Below are 19126 nucleotides of genomic sequence, written 5' to 3' on the forward strand. Positions count from 1 at the left end.
AATCAGAGTCACACAGCAAACTCTGCCTCTAAACAAACAAAGAAACAGAAAACAAATAAAGCAAGCCAGCCAGCAAGAGGCTCAGTGTGTGACGGCTCTTACATAACCCCGACAACCTGGGACCTGCGTGTGAATTGTCCTCTGACCTGCACACGAGTACTGGAGCACCCGTGAACCCACACACATAGAATACAAATTTTTAAAGACCCTGTTAAAAATAAATAAATTGTTGATCCCATGTCACACTGCCGTCACAGGGACAGTCCATGACAAGGAAACGTGAGATGAGTGGGGCTCTCTCTCTCTCTCTCTCTTTGTGTGTATGTGTGCCTATCTGTCTGCCTGTCTGCCTGCCTGCCTGTCTTCCCACTGAGGCCACCTTGAATCCATCTCCCTGCTCAGGTGGCAGGATGGATCCTCCAGAGCTTTGAAGCTAACAGCATCCTCAGGCACGGTTAGGGCTCCTGGACATCACCTTAGATAATGGTGACTCACTTGGGGACCCTCGTCTCTCAGAGGCCCCCTGCTGGACTTTGCCAGAAGATGGAGCCTAGGCCTGATTAGAAAGAAAGGCAGAGACAGAAATAAGAAACTAAAGAGAGGTGGGGACAGACTCAGAGGACAGGGAGGGTGACCTGCCATTAGGACCAACTACTTCCACCCCAGTGTCCTCCCAGCCAGTAAACATCTGCAGACGCTTTCCTTTTTGTCTGTGCATTGCAAGTACATCGGGTCACATGACTGTGTCCTAGCCCAGCCTTAGGCCAGGGTCAGGCCTGTTTCTATTTCTCAGCAAAAAGAACTCTATCAAGTGCCAGTGGGATGACCAAGAACCTACATTCTGATCCTACAAGGGGGTCTCTATTAGGGTTTCAAGCATGTTTTCAGATACAATACCTAACAAGAGACAACTTTCAAGGCTACTCCAGCCCCACTTCGGAGAGACCGTGTGCAGTAGAATCTGTCTGCAGGACTCGTGGGACCAGGCCAGCGGCAGCACGAGACACGGCTGCCATACAGGAACGTCTTCCTAGCCAGCTCCCTTATGAAGATGGCCAGCACAAAAGCAGATAGACATAAGCAACCTTGACCTTGCTTCTGGGGACCCAGACGTTCCCTCCCACGCACACCACACACAATGTACACAGAAGACAGTCCTCTGCTCGGAGTGTGGACTTCAGCTCCTCTCTGCTGCTCCGACCTGGCTCAGCCCTTGAGTTAAAGTTGCATGGGACTGTGAGGACTTGAGGCAGTAGTTTGTCTAGCTCTGTGCTAGACAACCTAATTCTAAAGATAAATATTGGTACACCAAGGCCAAGGTCATGGAGGTTTAGAAGAAGCACAAAGGAGATGAGAGCTACCAGGGAGGCCCAGCCACAGGCAACCTTCCTGTGGGGATTGTTCCTCACAGTTAACTTCTGAATGGAGGCCATGTCTCCATGGCACTGCGGGCAAGGAGCCTAGACCTCATGGGGAAAGACCTGATCGTGCCCCTACTTGTTGGCACAGTGACCTGAATGCACAGCTGGACTAACCCCAGCTTCCTCACACAGTAACAGTAACAGAGATGACAGCTAGCCGTCCCCAGCCCAGGACCGAAATCCGTGAAACACCCCATAAGCCCATGCTGCAGTGGCCAGGTGTTCTCTCATAGACTACCCCCCACCCCTACCCCCCACCCCTGTCTAGCGAACCCCCGTTAGCCACCAGTGTCTGAGCTAAGATTTATGCCCAGAGCCACGCCCCTGCACTGTACCTGTTAGGGTGGACAACAGGGAAACAGGAGGAGCCACCTCTCAGTAAGTGAATGAGGAAAACCGGGCTCCTCACAACCGACTCAGAGAGCAAGAAGCTACTGGGAATCTAAGGAGCCATGGGGGAGGGGCACCGGGATCAAAGGAGATTTGCACGGAGAGCCACGCAAGCTCCGAGGGCCCCCTGCTGCTCCAGTTTCTGACTCTCAGTTTGGGTGCCTCTGTGGGAAAACTGGAAGCTTTCCCATGACAAGACGTGATAACACAGGGCTGAACTGGACATCAGTGGGCAGCAGTAGCATCCAGTCTGAGCCCCGCCCCCTTTGTTTTGGGTGGATCTCTTGAGTCAGAAAGACTTGGCTTTTTGACACTGCAAAACAAGGATCTTTTTTGTTTGTCTGTTTGTGTTTGTTTTTGTTTTTCAAAGACAGGGTTTCTCTGTGTAGCCCTGGCTGTCCTGGAACTCACTCTGTAGACCAGGCTGGCTTAGAAATCTGCCTGCCTCTGCCTCCCAAGTACTGGGATTACAGGTGTGCACACCCACTGCCTGGCTTTTATTTACATATCAAATGTTATCCCCCTTTCCTGGTTCCCCTTTGAAAACTCCCTATCTCCTCCCCACTTCCACCCCCCCACCCCACCCCCCGCCTCACCAACCCACCCACTCCTGCTTCCTGGCCCTGGCATTCCCCTACACTGGGGCATAGATCTTTCACAGGACCAAGTGGGTCCTCAGGTAGTACTATGTCCAATTTTCTGAGAAACCACCAAACTGATTTCTAGAGTGGTTGTACCAGCTTGCAATCCCACCCGCATTGGAGGAGTGTTCCTCTTTCTCCACAGCCTCACCAGCATCTGCTGCCACCTGATTTTTTGATCTTAGCCAAACAAGGATCTTAGTGGCTCATTTGTGGGGTTCTCACGAGGAGATGAGTTAGTGCCTTGGCTGATACTGAACAGAACAGAACCACTGGGCACAGTCTGCCTGGCGTTCCCCTGTCACACGACTGCATTTCCTCCCCAGGGTCTGGGTAATTCATTCCTGCCTGCCCCACAGATCTACAACAGAAGGAGGTAGGAAGAAAGAGAGGAACGTTCTAGAGAGAATCTTCAGCCACACATGAACCTAATTGCTTTGAAACACCCATCAAAGGGCAAAGGCAGGGGGGAAAATTAGCAAGACCCACATCATCAAGACCAAGGTCATCTCCCTGTAAGGAGTGCATGCCCACGACCTCTGGAAAGCCAGAGAGGGAAAGGTGCAGGGCTGGTGGGAAGAGAGCAACAGAAACAAGAAGTTTGCATCTGGCCCCCATAAAGCAGCCTCGTAGCTTCTGCTGGGCGGTTTCTAGCTCTCGGAGCTTTGCTAGGTGCACAAACTAGCAGTCCTGTTTCACCTGTTAACAAGCCATTGGCTCCACAGATCCAAGAGCCTGAGCAAGGTACACATGATTATAAAAACTGCCTCAGGACAGCTCTAAGGAGGAAAGGCCGAGAGATGGAGAGATCGGAGGTCCTGGGGCGGGCAGTGGCTAGGAACTCAGCATGGGTGGGAAATCATATCCACGGGCATGGTGTGGACACCTCAGCAAACGGTGCCTGGGCTATAGCTGGGCCCCTCCTAGAGCTGCAGTGTCTGTCTTTCCCTCACCCCTCACCCTTCACCCAGTCCCTGCAGCAGCAAAGCTCTACACACAAAACACAGAGCCTGAAGCGAGTGGTCTTTATAAATACTGCAGCTAACAAAACTTTTAGCATTAATTTCAACATTCATAGTGCTATATTTATTTGAAAATATTGATATTAACCAATACTAACCACAACTGTATTAGTAAGTGTTACATAATGGACATTCTTCTGCAAATTATTTATTTATTTAAATATATTAAATTAGCTTATTAACGGTATTACAAATGTTTTATGTATGAATCTTAATCTTGATGGAAAAGAAGCAAAGTACATTAAAATGTCTATTTGTTATTTATATTAATAGTCTAAGTGGGTTGTTCCTGGGCAGCCTGAAAGAGAGAGAGAGAAGAGAGAGAGCGAGTGCCAGGCCTGACTGAGTTAAAGAACAAAAGACTGTCTTCAGCAGGGCAGACCGCCTGCACCCGTGAAGACAGTTTGTGCTACCATGGCAGGACAATGCTGACCAAACAGAGCTGTACACAATTCCATGAGCTAACCCAGCGCTTCGACAAAGGCAGACAGACAGCCTTCCCCGAACCTAAGAGGGCCCTGTGCTTAACGAGGCCCCTTTAAGTCTTCAGTCCATGATGTTTAATGGTTTAACGACTTTGTTAATAGAGGAAATTTAGGAAAGATGCCCCAGAGCCTGGTACTGGTTTGGCCTCTCCAGTCATTCATGACAGGGGCGTGGCTGGAGTATCTTTGCACTGGGAACTATGGCTGCATCAGGCCCCTTCTTTGTCATCCCCAGCGCTAAAGAATGATGTGGTTTTTCTGGAGAAGGTGGGAAGCTGGAGCCAGGCAGGTGCCAGGCGGAAAAGACAGGGCTGTTCTTGTTTCCGCTCTCCTAAAGCTGCTTGCACTGTAATGAAAGACAGCCGCCAGCACCAAGGTGGAGGGGCTCACATCCGTCAAGTCTCTTTCTGTCCTCATGTCAGGGTCCCTGTTAGAGGCTCAGCACAAAACTAACCTCGACAAACAAAGAAAAGCAACCCCATACACAGAATAAATAAATTATGATACCTTGAAGGTAATTTTGTTTTGGAACAAGGTCTCACTCTATATATATAACACAGCCTGGCCTGGTATTCTCAGAAATCCTCCTGTCTCAGCCTCCTGAGTGCTAGGATCACAGGAGTGAGCTGCTATGTTCTACACGAAATTTACAAATGGAAGCTCTGGCTCAGAATGAGACTCTGTCACTGAAACAGGGGCCAATCCTAATGTCTGTGAACTAGAAACTCTTTACTCTGTCTGGGTGTGGGTGGGGCCTCTAAGATGAGCAGGCCAAAATGCCAGCCCTTCACGACACTGTGCAAGAAAGGTCCAAGAGAAACATTACACCTTCTGGAGGCTGGGAGTGGCCAGGAACACAATGCCAGGGTCTCCTGATGGAAGAGCAAAGGGCCCACAGATGCAGAATTTACTTCACCAGCCCTTTCTCCCCAACACTGCCATCCAGGCTAGTGTGATTGGCAGCTAGGGACCTTTCCATGCTGTGCCCTGGGACTGGCTCTCCCTAGGAGTGTGTCCTCCACACTCCCTAGGATCTGGTCAGTTTGTTGGTTGCTGCCTTCAATCCTCTTGCCTGCTGCCCTTAGGCTAGGCTACGCTGGTCTGGCTTCCAGGTCTCCCACCTTCCCGGGGAATGTCAACACAGCTGTAGACAATAACTTGTCTTCCAGGCCATTTAACAGCAAGCTGCTCTGTGGCTTCAGCAAAGGCCCAGTGTGTGCTATGCCAACACGAGACTTGGCAGAGTGTCCTGCAAACGGGACCACCCATGCCATGTGTGTGTCTGTCTTGAAGCTCCCCAGTGATGGGGACCTGAGTCCTCCCAGGTTACTGGAACACAGTGAGCACCTTCTGTGACCGTATCCTGCCAGTACTTCTATTTATGCATTACCTTCCTTTGAGTTGGATGTCGGAGTCAAATTTGCACTTTTTCAAAACAGTTTGAGGGATTCTACTCCCCATGAGCCAACCACAAGGTACTGGGACCATGAGCATGTCACCAGCAGCACCCACACATACCAGCTGGTGTGGGCCTAACTTAGGTGTCACCCAGCAGTCACCCAACTTCCTGCCAGTTTCAGGTAGACCAGTAGGACACATCAGACCCCACCCTCAAGTCTCTTTAGCCCTGGTCCTCTCCAAGCAGCACACTGAGAAGCCTGTCTTAGTTAGGGTTTACTGCTGTGAACAGACACCATGACCAAGGCAACTCTTATAAGGACAACATTTAACTGGGGCTGGCTCACAGGTTCAGAGGTTCAGTCCATTATCATCAAGGTGGGAGCATGGCAGCGTCCAGGCAGGCATGGTGCAGGAGGATCTGGGAGTTCTACATCTTCATCTGAAGGCTGCTAGTGGAATACTAACTTCCAGACAGCTAGGATGAGGGTCTTAAAGCCCACACCCACAATGACACATCTGCTCCAACAAGGCCACACCCACTCCAACAGGGCCACACCCACTCCAACAAGGCCACGCCCACTCCAACAAGGCCACACTCACTCCAACAAGTCCACACCTACTCCAACAGGGTCACGCCTTCTAATAGTGCCTCTCCCTGGGCTGAGCCAATACAAACCACCACAGATCCTGATGACTGATACTGGGCTCCTGGCTCCCATCTGTTGCCTCAGCAAAGGCTTGTTTGTGTGTGTTCCCTTCATCTTATCCCACAGGTCCCTGAAGCAGCCACATGAATCTCCCTGAGCCTTTTATCTGCCTCCAAAGGAAGGACTGAGTTGGACCTAGGGACACAGGTCACAGGAGGAAAGGGGCCTGTTGGTCAGGACAGTATTAGTTACAGCAGCAGACTCTCTACCCTGGGGTAACGTAGAGTCTTGGCATCGATGCTCTTGGGATGCCTGCTCTGGGAACTTGCTCATCATCTGTAATCTCTTCTTCCCTGACTTCACTGTAACTGTGGATGGCTGCTGGTATTGTCAACAGTATCCCAGCTTACTGATGAGACCACTGAGCCACAGATTGTTGGGAGCCGCGCCCACATTCGCCGTTACAAGATGGCGCTGACAGCTGTGTTCTAAGTGGTAAACAAATAATCTGCGCATGTGCCAAGGGTATCTTATGACTACTTGTGCTCTGCCTTCCCCGTGACGTCAACTCGGCCGATGGGCTGCAGCCAATCAGGGAGTGACACGTCCGAGGCGAAGGAGAATGCTCCTTAAGAGGGACGGGGTTTCGTTCTCTTTCTCTCTTGCTTTTTCGCTCTCTTGCTTTTCTCTCTCTCTTGCTTCTTGCTCTCTTGCTTCTTGCACTCTGCTCCTGAAGATGTAAGAATAAAGCTTTGCCGCAGAAGATTCTGGTCTGTGGTGTTCTTCCTGGCCGGTCGTGAGAACGCGTCTAATAACAATTGGTGCCGAATTCCGGGACGAGAAAAAAACTCGGGACTGGCGCAAGGAGGATCCCTCATTCCGGAACCAGAACTGCGGATCACGTTTATAAAGGTTCCCGTAACACAGACTGTTGAGAAGGATTCAACTGCCGAATTCAGAACTCATCAGCTGGGGAACGACGGTGATAAAGGTTCCCGTAAAGCAGACTGTTAAGAAGGATTCAACTGTATGAATTCAGAACTTTTCAGCTGGGGAACGGCGGTAACCCGTAAGTATAGCTTTACAAGATAAGTCTGATCTTGAACTTTCTAACGAAATTCAAGACAGTCTATCAGAAGTAAAGTGGAAAATGTTTGGCCTTGAATTTTTTCTGGTGTTAGGAGCCCTTTTGTTCCTTTTCACATGTTATCAAGTGGTTAAGATAGGGCTGAAAATTCTAGAGGAAATTCAGGACAAGCTATCAGAAGTAAAGCGGGGAGAGAGAGTAGGAACAAAAAGGAAATATGGTACACAAAATAAGTATACAGGCCTTTCCAAGGGTCTTGAACCCGAGGAAAAGTTTAGGTCAGGTAAGAATACCTGGAGAGAGATTAGAAGAAAAAGAGGAAAAAGGGAAAAGAAGAAAGATCAATTAGCGGAGGTCTCTAGGAAAAGGAGCCTGTGCTCATCGCTGGATGGGCTCGGGGAGCCAGCTCTTAGTAGCTCTGAAGCAGGTGAAGAATTCTCCTCTGAGGAAACAGACTGGGAGGAAGAAGCAGCCCATTACCAGCCAGCTAATTGGTCAAGAAAAAAGCCAAAAGCGGCTGGCGAAGGCCAGTTTGCTAATTGGCCTCAGGGCAATCGGCTACCAGGTGCACTCCCGCCCTATGCGGAGTCCCCGCCCTGCGTAGTGCGTCAGCCCGTAGTGCGTCAGCAATGCGCAGAGAGGCAGTGCGCAGAGAGGCAGTGCGCAGACTCATTCATTCCCCGAGAGGAACAAAGGAAAATAGAACAGGCATTTCCAGTCTTTGAAGGAGCCGAGGGTGGGCGTGTCCACGCTCCGGTAGAATACTTACAAATTAAAGAAATTGCTGAGTCGGTTCGTAAATACGGAACCAATGCTAATTTTACCTTGGTGCAGTTAGACAGGCTCGCTGGCATGGCACTAACTCCTGCTGACTGGCAAACGGTTGTAAAAGCCGCTCTCCCTAGTATGGGCAAATACATGGAATGGAAAGCGCTTTGGCACGAAGCTGCACAAGCGCAGGCCCGAGCAAACGCAGCTGCTTTGACTCCAGAGCAGAGAGATTGGACTTTTGACTTGTTAACGGGTCAGGGAGCTTATTCTGCTGATCAGACAAACTACCATTGGGGAGCTTATGCCCAGATTTCTTCCACGGCTATTAGGGCCTGGAAGGCGCTCTCTCGAGCAGGTGAAACCACTGGTCAGTTAACAAAGATAATCCAGGGACCTCAGGAATCCTTCTCAGATTTTGTGGCCAGAATGACAGAGGCAGCAGAGCGTATTTTTGGAGAGTCAGAGCAAGCTGCGCCTCTAATAGAACAGCTAATCTATGAGCAAGCCACAAAGGAGTGCCGAGCGGCCATAGCCCCAAGAAAGAACAAAGGCTTACAAGACTGGCTCAGGGTCTGTCGAGAGCTTGGGGGACCTCTCAGCAATGCAGGTTTAGCGGCTGCCATCCTTCAATCCCAAAACCGCTCCATGAGCAGAAATGATCAGAGGACATGTTTTAACTGCGGAAAGCCTGGGCATTTTAAGAAAGATTGCAGAGCTCCAGATAAACAGGGAGGGACTCTCACTCTTTGCTCTAAGTGTGGCAAGGGTTATCATAGAGCTGACCAGTGTCGCTCTGTGAGGGATATAAAGGGCAGAGTCCTTCCCCCACCTGATAGTCAATCAACTGATGTGCCAAAAAACGGGTCATCGGGCCCTCGGTCCCAGGGCCCTCAAAGATATGGGAACCGGTTTGTCAGGACCCAGGAAGCAGTCAGAGAGGCGACCCAGGAAGACCCACAAGGGTGGACCTGCGTGCCGCCTCCGACTTCCTACTAATGCCTCAAATGAGTATTCAGCCGGTGCCGGTGGAGCCTATACCATCCTTGCCCCCGGGAACCATGGGCCTTATTCTCGGCCGGGGTTCACTCACCTTGCAGGGCTTAGTAGTCCACCCTGGAGTTATGGATTGTCAACATTCCCCTGAAATACAGGTCCTGTGCTCAAGCCCTAAGGGCGTTTTTTCTATTAGTAAAGGAGATAGGATAGCTCAGCTGCTGCTCCTCCCTGATAATACCAGGGAGAAATCTGCAGGACCTGAGATAAAGAAAATGGGCTCCTCAGGAAATGATTCTGCCTATTTGGTTGTATCTTTAAATGATAGACCTAAGCTCCGCCTTAAGATCAACGGAAAAGAGTTTGAAGGCATCCTTGATACCGGAGCAGATAAAAGTATAATTTCTACACATTGGTGGCCCAAAGCATGGCCCACCACAGAGTCATCTCATTCATTACAGGGCCTAGGATATCAATCATGTCCCACTATAAGCTCCGTTGCCTTGACGTGGGAATCCTCTGAAGGACAGCAAGGGAAATTCATACCTTATGTGCTCCCACTCCCGGTTAACCTCTGGGGAAGGGATATTATGCAGCATCTGGGCCTTATTTTGTCCAATGAAAACGCCCCATCGGGAGGGTATTCAACTAAAGCAAAAAATATCATGGCAAAGATGGGTTATAAAGAAGGAAAAGGGTTAGGACATCAAGAACAGGGAAGGATAGAGCCTATCTCACCTAATGGAAACCAAGACAGACAGGGTCTGGGTTTTCCTTAGCGGCCATTGGGGCAGCACGACCCATACCATGGAAAACAGGGGACCCAGTGTGGGTTCCTCAATGGCACCTATCCTCTGAAAAACTGGAAGCTGTGATTCAACTGGTAGAGGAACAATTAAAATTAGGCCATATTGAACCCTCTACCTCACCTTGGAATACTCCAATTTTTGTAATTAAGAAAAAGTCAGGAAAGTGGAGACTGCTCCATGACCTCAGAGCCATTAATGAGCAAATGAACTTATTTGGCCCAGTACAGAGGGGTCTCCCTGTACTTTCCGCCTTACCACGTGGCTGGAATTTAATTATTATAGATATTAAAGATTGTTTCTTTTCTATACCTTTGTGTCCAAGGGATAGGCCCAGATTTGCCTTTACCATCCCCTCTATTAATCACATGGAACCTGATAAGAGGTATCAATGGAAGGTCTTACCACAGGGAATGTCCAATAGTCCTACTATGTGTCAACTTTATGTACAAGAAGCTCTTTTGCCAGTGAGGGAACAATTCCCCTCTTTAATTTTGCTCCTTTACATGGATGACATCCTCCTGTGCCATAAAGACCTTACCATGCTACAAAAGGCATATCCTTTTCTACTTAAAACTTTAAGTCAGTGGGGTTTACAGATAGCCACAGAAAAGGTCCAAATTTCTGATACAGGACAATTCTTGGGCTCTGTGGTGTCCCCAGATAAGATTGTGCCCCAAAAGGTAGAGATAAGAAGAGATCACCTCCATACCTTAAATGATTTTCAAAAGCTGTTGGGAGATATTAATTGGCTCAGACCTTTTTTAAAGATTCCTTCCGCTGAGTTAAGGCCTTTGTTTAGTATTTTAGAAGGAGATCCTCATATCTCCTCCCCTAGGACTCTTACTCTAGCTGCTAACCAGGCCTTACAAAAAGTGGAAAAGGCCTTACAGAATGCACAATTACAACGTATTGAGGATTCGCAGCCTTTCAGTTTGTGTGTCTTTAAGACAGCACAATTGCCAACTGCAGTTTTGTGGCAGAATGGGCCATTGTTGTGGATCCATCCAAACGTATCCCCAGCTAAAATAATAGATTGGTATCCTGATGCAATTGCACAGCTTGCCCTTAAAGGTCTAAAAGCAGCAATCACCCACTTTGGGCAAAGTCCATATCTTTTAATTGTACCTTATACCGCTGCACAGGTTCAAACCTTGGCAGCCGCATCTAATGATTGGGCAGTTTTAGTTACCTCCTTTTCAGGAAAAATAGATAACCATTATCCAAAGCATCCAATCTTACAGTTTGCCCAAAATCAATCTGTTGTGTTTCCACAAATAACAGTAAGAAACCCACTTAAAAATGGGATTGTGGTATATACTGATGGATCAAAAACTGGCATAGGTGCCTATGTGGCTAATGGTAAAGTGGTATCCAAACAGTATAATGAAAATTCACCTCAAGTGGTAGAATGTTTAGTGGTCTTAGAAGTTTTAAAAACCTTTTTAAAACCCCTTAATATTGTGTCAGATTCCTATTATGTGGTTAATGCAGTAAATCTTTTAGAAGTGGCTGGAGTGATTAAGCCTTCCAGTAGAGTTGCCAATATTTTTCAGCAGATACAATTAGTTTTGTTATCTAGAAGATCTCCTGTTTATATTACTCATGTTAGAGCCCATTCAGGCCTACCTGGCCCCATGGCTCTGGGAAATGATTTGGCAGATAAGGCCACTAAAGTGGTGGCTGCTGCCCTATCATCCCCGGTAGAGGCTGCAAGAAATTTTCATAACAATTTTCATGTGACGGCTGAAACATTACGCAGTCGTTTCTCCTTGACAAGAAAAGAAGCCCGTGACATTGTTACTCAATGTCAAAGCTGCTGTGAGTTCTTGCCAGTTCCTCATGTGGGAATTAACCCACGCGGTATTCGACCTCTACAGGTCTGGCAAATGGATGTTACACATGTTTCTTCCTTTGGAAAACTTCAATATCTCCATGTGTCCATTGACACATGTTCTGGCATCATGTTTGCTTCTCCGTTAACCGGAGAAAAAGCCTCACATGTGATTCAACATTGTCTTGAGGCATGGAGTGCTTGGGGGAAACCCAGACTCCTTAAGACTGATAATGGACCAGCTTATACGTCTCAAAAATTCCAACAGTTCTGCCGTCAGATGGACGTGACCCACCTGACTGGACTTCCATACAACCCTCAAGGACAGGGTATTGTTGAGCGTGCGCATCGCACCCTCAAAGCCTATCTTATAAAACAGAAGAGGGGAACTTTTGAGGAGACTGTACCCCGAGCACCAAGAGTGTCGGTGTCTTTGGCACTCTTTACACTCAATTTTTTAAATATTGATGTTCATGGCCATACTGCGGCTGAACGTCATTGTTCAGAGCCAGATAGGCCCAATGAGATGGTTAAATGGAAAAATGTCCTTGATAATAAATGGTATGGCCCGGATCCTATTTTGATAAGATCCAGGGGAGCTATCTGTGTTTTCCCACAGAATGAAGACAACCCATTTTGGGTACCAGAAAGACTCACCCGAAAAATCCAGACTGACCAAGGGAATACTAATGTCCCTCGTCTTGGTGATGTCCAGGGCGTCAATAATAAAGAGAGAGCAGCGTTGGGGGATAATGTCGACATTTCCACTCCCAATGACGGTGATGTATAATGCTCAAGTATTCTCCTGCTTTTTTACCACTAACTAGGAACTGGGTTTGGCCTTAATTCAGACAGCCTTGGCTCTGTCTGGACAGGTCCAGATGACTGACACCATTAACACTTTGTCAGCCTCAGTGACTACAGTCATAGATGAACAGGCCTCAGCTAATGTCAAGATACAGAGAGGTCTCATGCTGGTTAATCAACTCATAGATCTTGTCCAGATACAACTAGATGTATTATGACAAATAACTCAGCAGGGATGTGAACAAAAGTTTCCGGGATTGTGTGTTATTTCCATTCAGTATGTTAAATTTACTAGGGCAGCTAATTTGTCAAAAAGTCTTTTTCAGTATATGTTACAGAATTGGATGGCTGAATTTGAACAGATCCTTCGGGAATTGAGACTTCAGGTCAACTCCACGCGCTTGGACCTGTCCCTGACCAAAGGATTACCCAATTGGATCTCCTCAGCATTTTCTTTCTTTAAAAAATGGGTGGGATTAATATTATTTGGAGATACACTTTGCTGTGGATTAGTGTTGCTTCTTTGATTGGTCTGTAAGCTTAAGGCCCAAACTAGGAGAGACAAGGTGGTTATTGCTCAGGCGCTTGCAGGACTAGAACATGGAGCTTCCCCTGATATATCTATGCTTAGGCAATAGGTCGCTGGCCACTCAGCTCTTATATCCCATGAGGCTAGACTCATTGCACGGGATAGAGTGAGTGTGCTTCAGCAGCCCGAGAGAGTTGCAAGGCTAAGCACTGCAATGGAAAGGCTCTGCGGCATATATGAGCCTATTCTAGGGAGACATGTCATCTTTCATGAAGGTTCAGTGTCCTAGTTCCCTTCCCCCAGGCAAAACGACACGGGAACAGGTCAGGGTTGCTCTGGGTAAAAGCCTGTAAGCCTAAGAGCTAATCCTGTACATGGCTCCTTTACCTACACACTGGGGATTTGACCTCTATCTCCACTCTCATTAATATGGGTGGCCTATTTGCTCTTATTAAAAGGATAGGGGGAGATGTTGGGAGCCGCGCCCACATTCGCCGTTACAAGATGGCGCTGACAGCTGTGTTCTAAGTGGTAAACAAATAATCTGCGCATGTGCCAAGGGTATCTTATGACTACTTGTGCTCTGCCTTCCCCGTGACGTCAACTCGGCCGATGGGCTGCAGCCAATCAGGGAGTGACACGTCCGAGGCGAAGGAGAATGCTCCTTAAGAGGGACGGGGTTTCGTTCTCTTTCTCTCTTGCTTTTTCGCTCTCTTGCTTTTCTCTCTCTCTTGCTTCTTGCTCTCTTGCTTCTTGCACTCTGCTCCTGAAGATGTAAGAATAAAGCTTTGCCGCAGAAGATTCTGGTCTGTGGTGTTCTTCCTGGCCGGTCGTGAGAACGCGTCTAATAACAACAGATGTCAACTACGGACCCAGGGCCACAAGCATCAGGTTGACAAGCTCACCCATCAGGCCCCCAACCCTGGGTGGCATGACTCACAAGCCCTAGACTTCTGTGGTCCAATGTCCCTGCAGCCTGCTGGCCACCGTGATGTGGATGTGATTGGCGTAAACACGGCCAATCTGTGTTTGTAGTGTTCATCTGTGCTGCAGGAGACAGGATGTAAGGAGGGAGACACAAACATGCACATACACAAATATATCCCATGTGTGTGGATATGCTGCTGCTGCTGTGTGTGTGTGTGTGTGTGTGTGTGTGTGTGTGCGCACGTGTGCATGTGCACATACAGCCACATGCTGATTTGAGGCAGAGTTTGGCATAAGCAACGTATTCTTGGAATCAGGTATCATAGTCCACACTTGGGAGGCTGAGGTAGGAGGACCTAGAGTCCAAGGCTAGCCTGGGCTACACACCAAGTTCAAAGCCAGCCTCAACTACTCAGCTCACTGTTTCAAAAACAGACCAAAATGCATCCTGGGAAATCTGCCTCTGTAAGAGATCTGCAAATCTGGATGGGGCGGGTCACTGCTGTTACTCAGCCTGACTCTAGATGCAACTGTTTTACAGCTTTTATTTAAGGGTAAGAATATGCTGGAATGGCAACAAACAGCTCACTGCCCGAGGTTGACACGGAGCACCAAACTGCATGCTGCTGTCGTTACCAAGGATCTACCATGTTCTGCAGGTGACTTCACATGCATGTTAGGCTACTGGGTGACTGACAAGAAGGACAGAAGAGGGGTAAGCCAGTGTCACCCCAAACTGAAGTTGTTTGCCACCAGTGACAGCTTAATGAGACCATTATCATGTGAAGTTTGTCATTGAGTGAATGCTCTGTGAAGCGTGAATGTACACACACACACATGCACACACACATGCACGCACATGCACACGCATTCGCACACACAAGCACACACGCATGCACACATACAGGCACATGCACATACACACACACACACACACACACACTCATGTGCGCACACACAGAACTAGATGTGAAAGCCATGTATACATTTGCAGAAAAAGAAGCAGCAGCTGCTTAATCAGCAATTCTGAAACCAAATTTTCTCTCCCTGAGGCAAATGTTCTAGAAAACATCCTACCTCACCTTACCTGCACAAACTGTTCTGTGGGGCTCGAGAGATGGCTTAGCTTCACCAAGGACCTCAGCCCATAACCACCTGTAACTCCACCTCCAGGAGACCCAGCGCCCTCTACTGGCCTATTTGGGCACTGCACTCACACACACACACACACAAACACACACACACACACACACACACACACACACACACACACACACACACGTATAATTTTAAAAATAAGATAAAAGAAATTTAAAAGTCTTGTGACCAGGTAGATTTGGGAAGTATGGCTTCTTCCAGCTGTCTCCTGTGCCTAACAAGAGACCCAGGTCTTATAGAATGCCTAAAGTCACTACAGCTGAGCTCACAAGGGCCTGAGGATTCAGTAAGGAGAGCCGCAGCATGCGAAATGACAGCTACAGGTGGCGGCGAAGGCCCTGGCATTCTGCAGTTCAGCCCAAGATGTATCCAGATGTATATGGATACCCAGTTTCTGGTGACAGACAATGTCAACAAGTGACAGAATTGGGTAAAGGGTCTGGGGGAGGGTGACAGCAAAGGTGGATGTGGGCACCTCTAAAGGATCCCACTTCAGAGGCGGCAGAGCAGTCAGGTGGTGCCTGGGCATCTGGACATGTGTTTGGTTCTTCTTAATGTGGGAGAAACGGTTGTGTTTATACGTCATTCACAAAGCCAGTGGTTTCCCCGCGGTTGGCAGTCCACATCTTGATTTGATCGTGGTCTGGTTTTGAGTGTTGTGACAGAGTTCCAGAACAGGCAGTAATCTCACACTCATTCCCCACTCATCCCTGGAGGGACCCTGGCTCTTGTTGTCCTGTATATTTTACTCTTACACACGGTGTAAACACAGCACGCATTGTAAACAGCTTTGCTTTAGGCTGTCACGTATTTTTCGAGAAGTTAAACAGAAGAAAAACAAACCCTGTTCCTCTCCGTTCCTACCACATTCAGCACTTTCTTTCCACTTTGCTCCACGCGCCCAGGACTTCGCCTCTCGCTCACTGCTTCCTTAATAAGCTCAGTTTGTCTAGTAGGGCAAGCCTCGCTGGCAGCAAGTTCCATGGGTTTCACTTGCCTGGAGAAATACGCTTGTCTTTCTTCTTGAAAGGTGTTTCTCACTGGGGAGAGAGTTCCTGGCTGAAAGGACTTTATTCTCTCTGTCGACACCATGAAGGGAGCCCTGCCGTGTGTCAGGGCTCATGTCATTCCTGGAGAGGCTCCTCTGCAGCTCTGCCTTGGAGCCCCTTCAGGTACTGAGTCCTTACCTGGTTGCCTTGAAGAATTTTATCTTATTACTTTCTGCTTTCAAATTTAACTATTTTGTATGCAGCATACAAACTATTTATTCTTCTCAGGGTTAACTCATCTTAGATGCTTTTTTTCTTAGGGGTTTAATTTAATATTTGGGGGGGTTGTGTGTGTATGTATGTGCTTGTATGTGTGTATGTGTATATATATATGTGCATGTACATGTGTGTATATGTGTGCATGTGTGTATGTGTACGTGGTGTGTATATGTGATGTGTATGCTTGTATGTATGTGTCTATGTGTATATATGTGTGTGTACATGTGTGTATGTTTGTATATGTCTGTGTATGTATATGTGTGTATGTAGTGTGTATGCTTGTGTGTATATATGTGTGTGTGCATGTGTGTGTATATGTGTGTGCTTCTGTGAGTATGTGGTGTGTATGTACTTGTGTATATGTGTGCGTATACATATGTGTGTATGTATGTATGTGTGTATGTTTATATATGTATGCATGTATTTGTGTGTATGTGTGTTGTGTATGTATATATGTGTATGTATGTATGCATTTGTGTGTATCTGTGTTGTGCATATATGTATGTGTTTGTGTGTTTGTGTGTATGTGTGCATGTGTGTGTTCACATTGTGTGTATGTGGATACAGAGGTGTCTTTTTCAGTCACTGTCCACCTTATATTCTGAGACAAATCTTTCACTGAACCCATAATTTGACAGTTTCAGTTGTCTTGCTTTTCTGCTTGTTCTGGGGAATCCTGGTTCCACCTCCCACCCTGAGGCTGCAGGTGGGCTGCCATGCCCACTCCACCTGTTGGTGGGTTCCAGAGACCTGAGCTGTGAGCCTCACATTTACACAAGCACTTTGGCCATGAGCTAGCTTCCCAGGGGTTCATTCATTACATTGCTATGTCTTGGTCATTAGCTCATTAACTATTTTTCTGCCTCATCTATCTATCATCTGTCTGTCTCTCTATCCACCTATCTATCATCTATCTGTCTACCTATCTCTCTATCATCTATCTACCTATCATCTATCTATATGTCTATCATCACATATCTACATATCTATATGTTGTCTGTCTATCATCTATTTTCTATATATCTATCTACATCACATACACACATATCTATATGTTGTCTGTCTATCATCTATTTTCTATATATCTATCTGTCTGCCTGCCTATCTGTCTATCATTTATCTATCTATCATCTATCTACATGTCTATCTGTCTGTCGGTCTATCTATCTTTTATTTCTCTGCTCCCTTCCTCTCTTCTGGGATCCCAGAGTCTCATGTGTTAGACTGTACTACCAACCCCTTGGCTCCAGCTGCTCTCTTCCATTTGCTGTTGTCCTGACTGTTCCCTCCCTGGGGATTGGGGCGAGCGGATCTGTTCGCAGCACACCGACCTTGATCCTCATCCCACTAGCATGAGCTTTTCTTCAAATCTCCATTCGCCTTACGGTGAACACCTCCCAGCATTTCCAATCAAGCCTTACCATGGGACTCCTTCTAAACCCCATTCTGATAATGCCAACATCCAGAGAGCCTTGCTCTGTGACTATTCCTGTCCCGCGACAGTGACCTGTCTTCAGCTGAAAGCCATGAACGAGAGAGGGGCTCAGAAGGTAAAGTAGGGCCGCCTGACCATCTCTGGGTGTGGGATGCTCTGCTCTATGCGGTGTGCTGTGATTATTTTCCTCTCCAGGCCACAATGGGTTAACAAATCTGGTGTTCCACGTCCACACTGCTGCTCATCATTGAAAGAAGTCAGGACAGGAACTCACACAGGGCAAGACCCTGAAGGGTGTTGCTTACTGGCTTGCTCCACCCCACATGGCTTGCTCAGTCTTGTAGAGCCCAGGACCAGCAGCCCAGGGATGCCACCACCCACCATGGGCTGGACCCTCTCCCACTGATCACTAATGAAGGAAATGCATTACCATTGGATGCTTTTTCTCAACCGAGGCTCCTTCCTCTCTGATGACTCTAGCTTGTGTCAAGCTGACACACAGACCGAGCTGGTGCAGTGTCTCACTGGGACCTGGCGCTCGTGTATTTGACTGTACTTGTTGACCAAGACTCCTCAGCCCCTCCCCCAGCACTGGGGCTATAAGCTGGCACAACCACCCTTAATTCTCAACACCGGTGCTGGGGATTGAACTCAGGTCCCTCAGGCTGCATGGCAAGCACTTCACTGGCTGAACCAACTCCCTAGCCCTGTCGTCAGGTTTGAGGAGCAGGAAATGTGGAAATAGCTTCCCTGGAGCTAGGCTGAGGAATGAAGATTCCTCCAGAGTCACAGGACGACATGGGGTTCCTGGCTCCAGCTAGGATGCAGGCCGGGTGCTCTGTCTGTCATGTGTGCCTTAAGCAGCCTCACTCTGTCTCCTCGGGGTTATTTCCATTAGCTCCCTGCTTGGCCTAAGAAGGACAGAGAGGGTGAAATCATGTTTTCATAATTACTCTCGGGCAGCAGCTGCCCTGCCAGTCACCAAAGGTGGCTTTTTTCCCCCTGTGTTCAAATGGGAGGTACTTGGCCAAAGCACCAAGAGTGAGTGACAGCTAGAAATCCAGGTGGCAGGGACTTTGTCCAGAGGTGTGCCTGACATGTCTAAGTTCTGGTTTTGCTAGAACATTCCTAAGGACATCTCAGATTCTCTTCATTGTAGTCAAATGCATCCCAGTGTTTGCTCTGTCTAATTCAATTTTCGGGTCCGTGGCAGCCAAAAGAAATCAAGGCTAGGTCCAAGCTACCCTGTCTCTGGTGCCTACTTGTTGGTTTCTGGGCACTTGTGGATCTCACCAGGTCCTTCTCTGGACCTGGACACTGTTCTATGCCAGGACCAATGGGATTCTAGACCACATTCCAATGGACTGACTTTGCCAGAGTCCTAGAACCCAGTCAGAGCCTGCTGGTCAAGAAGCAGGCAAGCTTCCAGGGCTGTCCCCCATATCTTCTTATCAGTTCTGACTGCCCTGTGGCCACTGCCTCGTCTTCCTTTTGTTTGGATAAG

The sequence above is a fragment of the Mus musculus genome, chromosome 8, assembly GCF_000001635.26.
Source record: "Mus musculus strain C57BL/6J chromosome 8, GRCm38.p6 C57BL/6J".
Classification (NCBI taxonomy): Eukaryota; Metazoa; Chordata; class Mammalia; order Rodentia; family Muridae; genus Mus; species Mus musculus.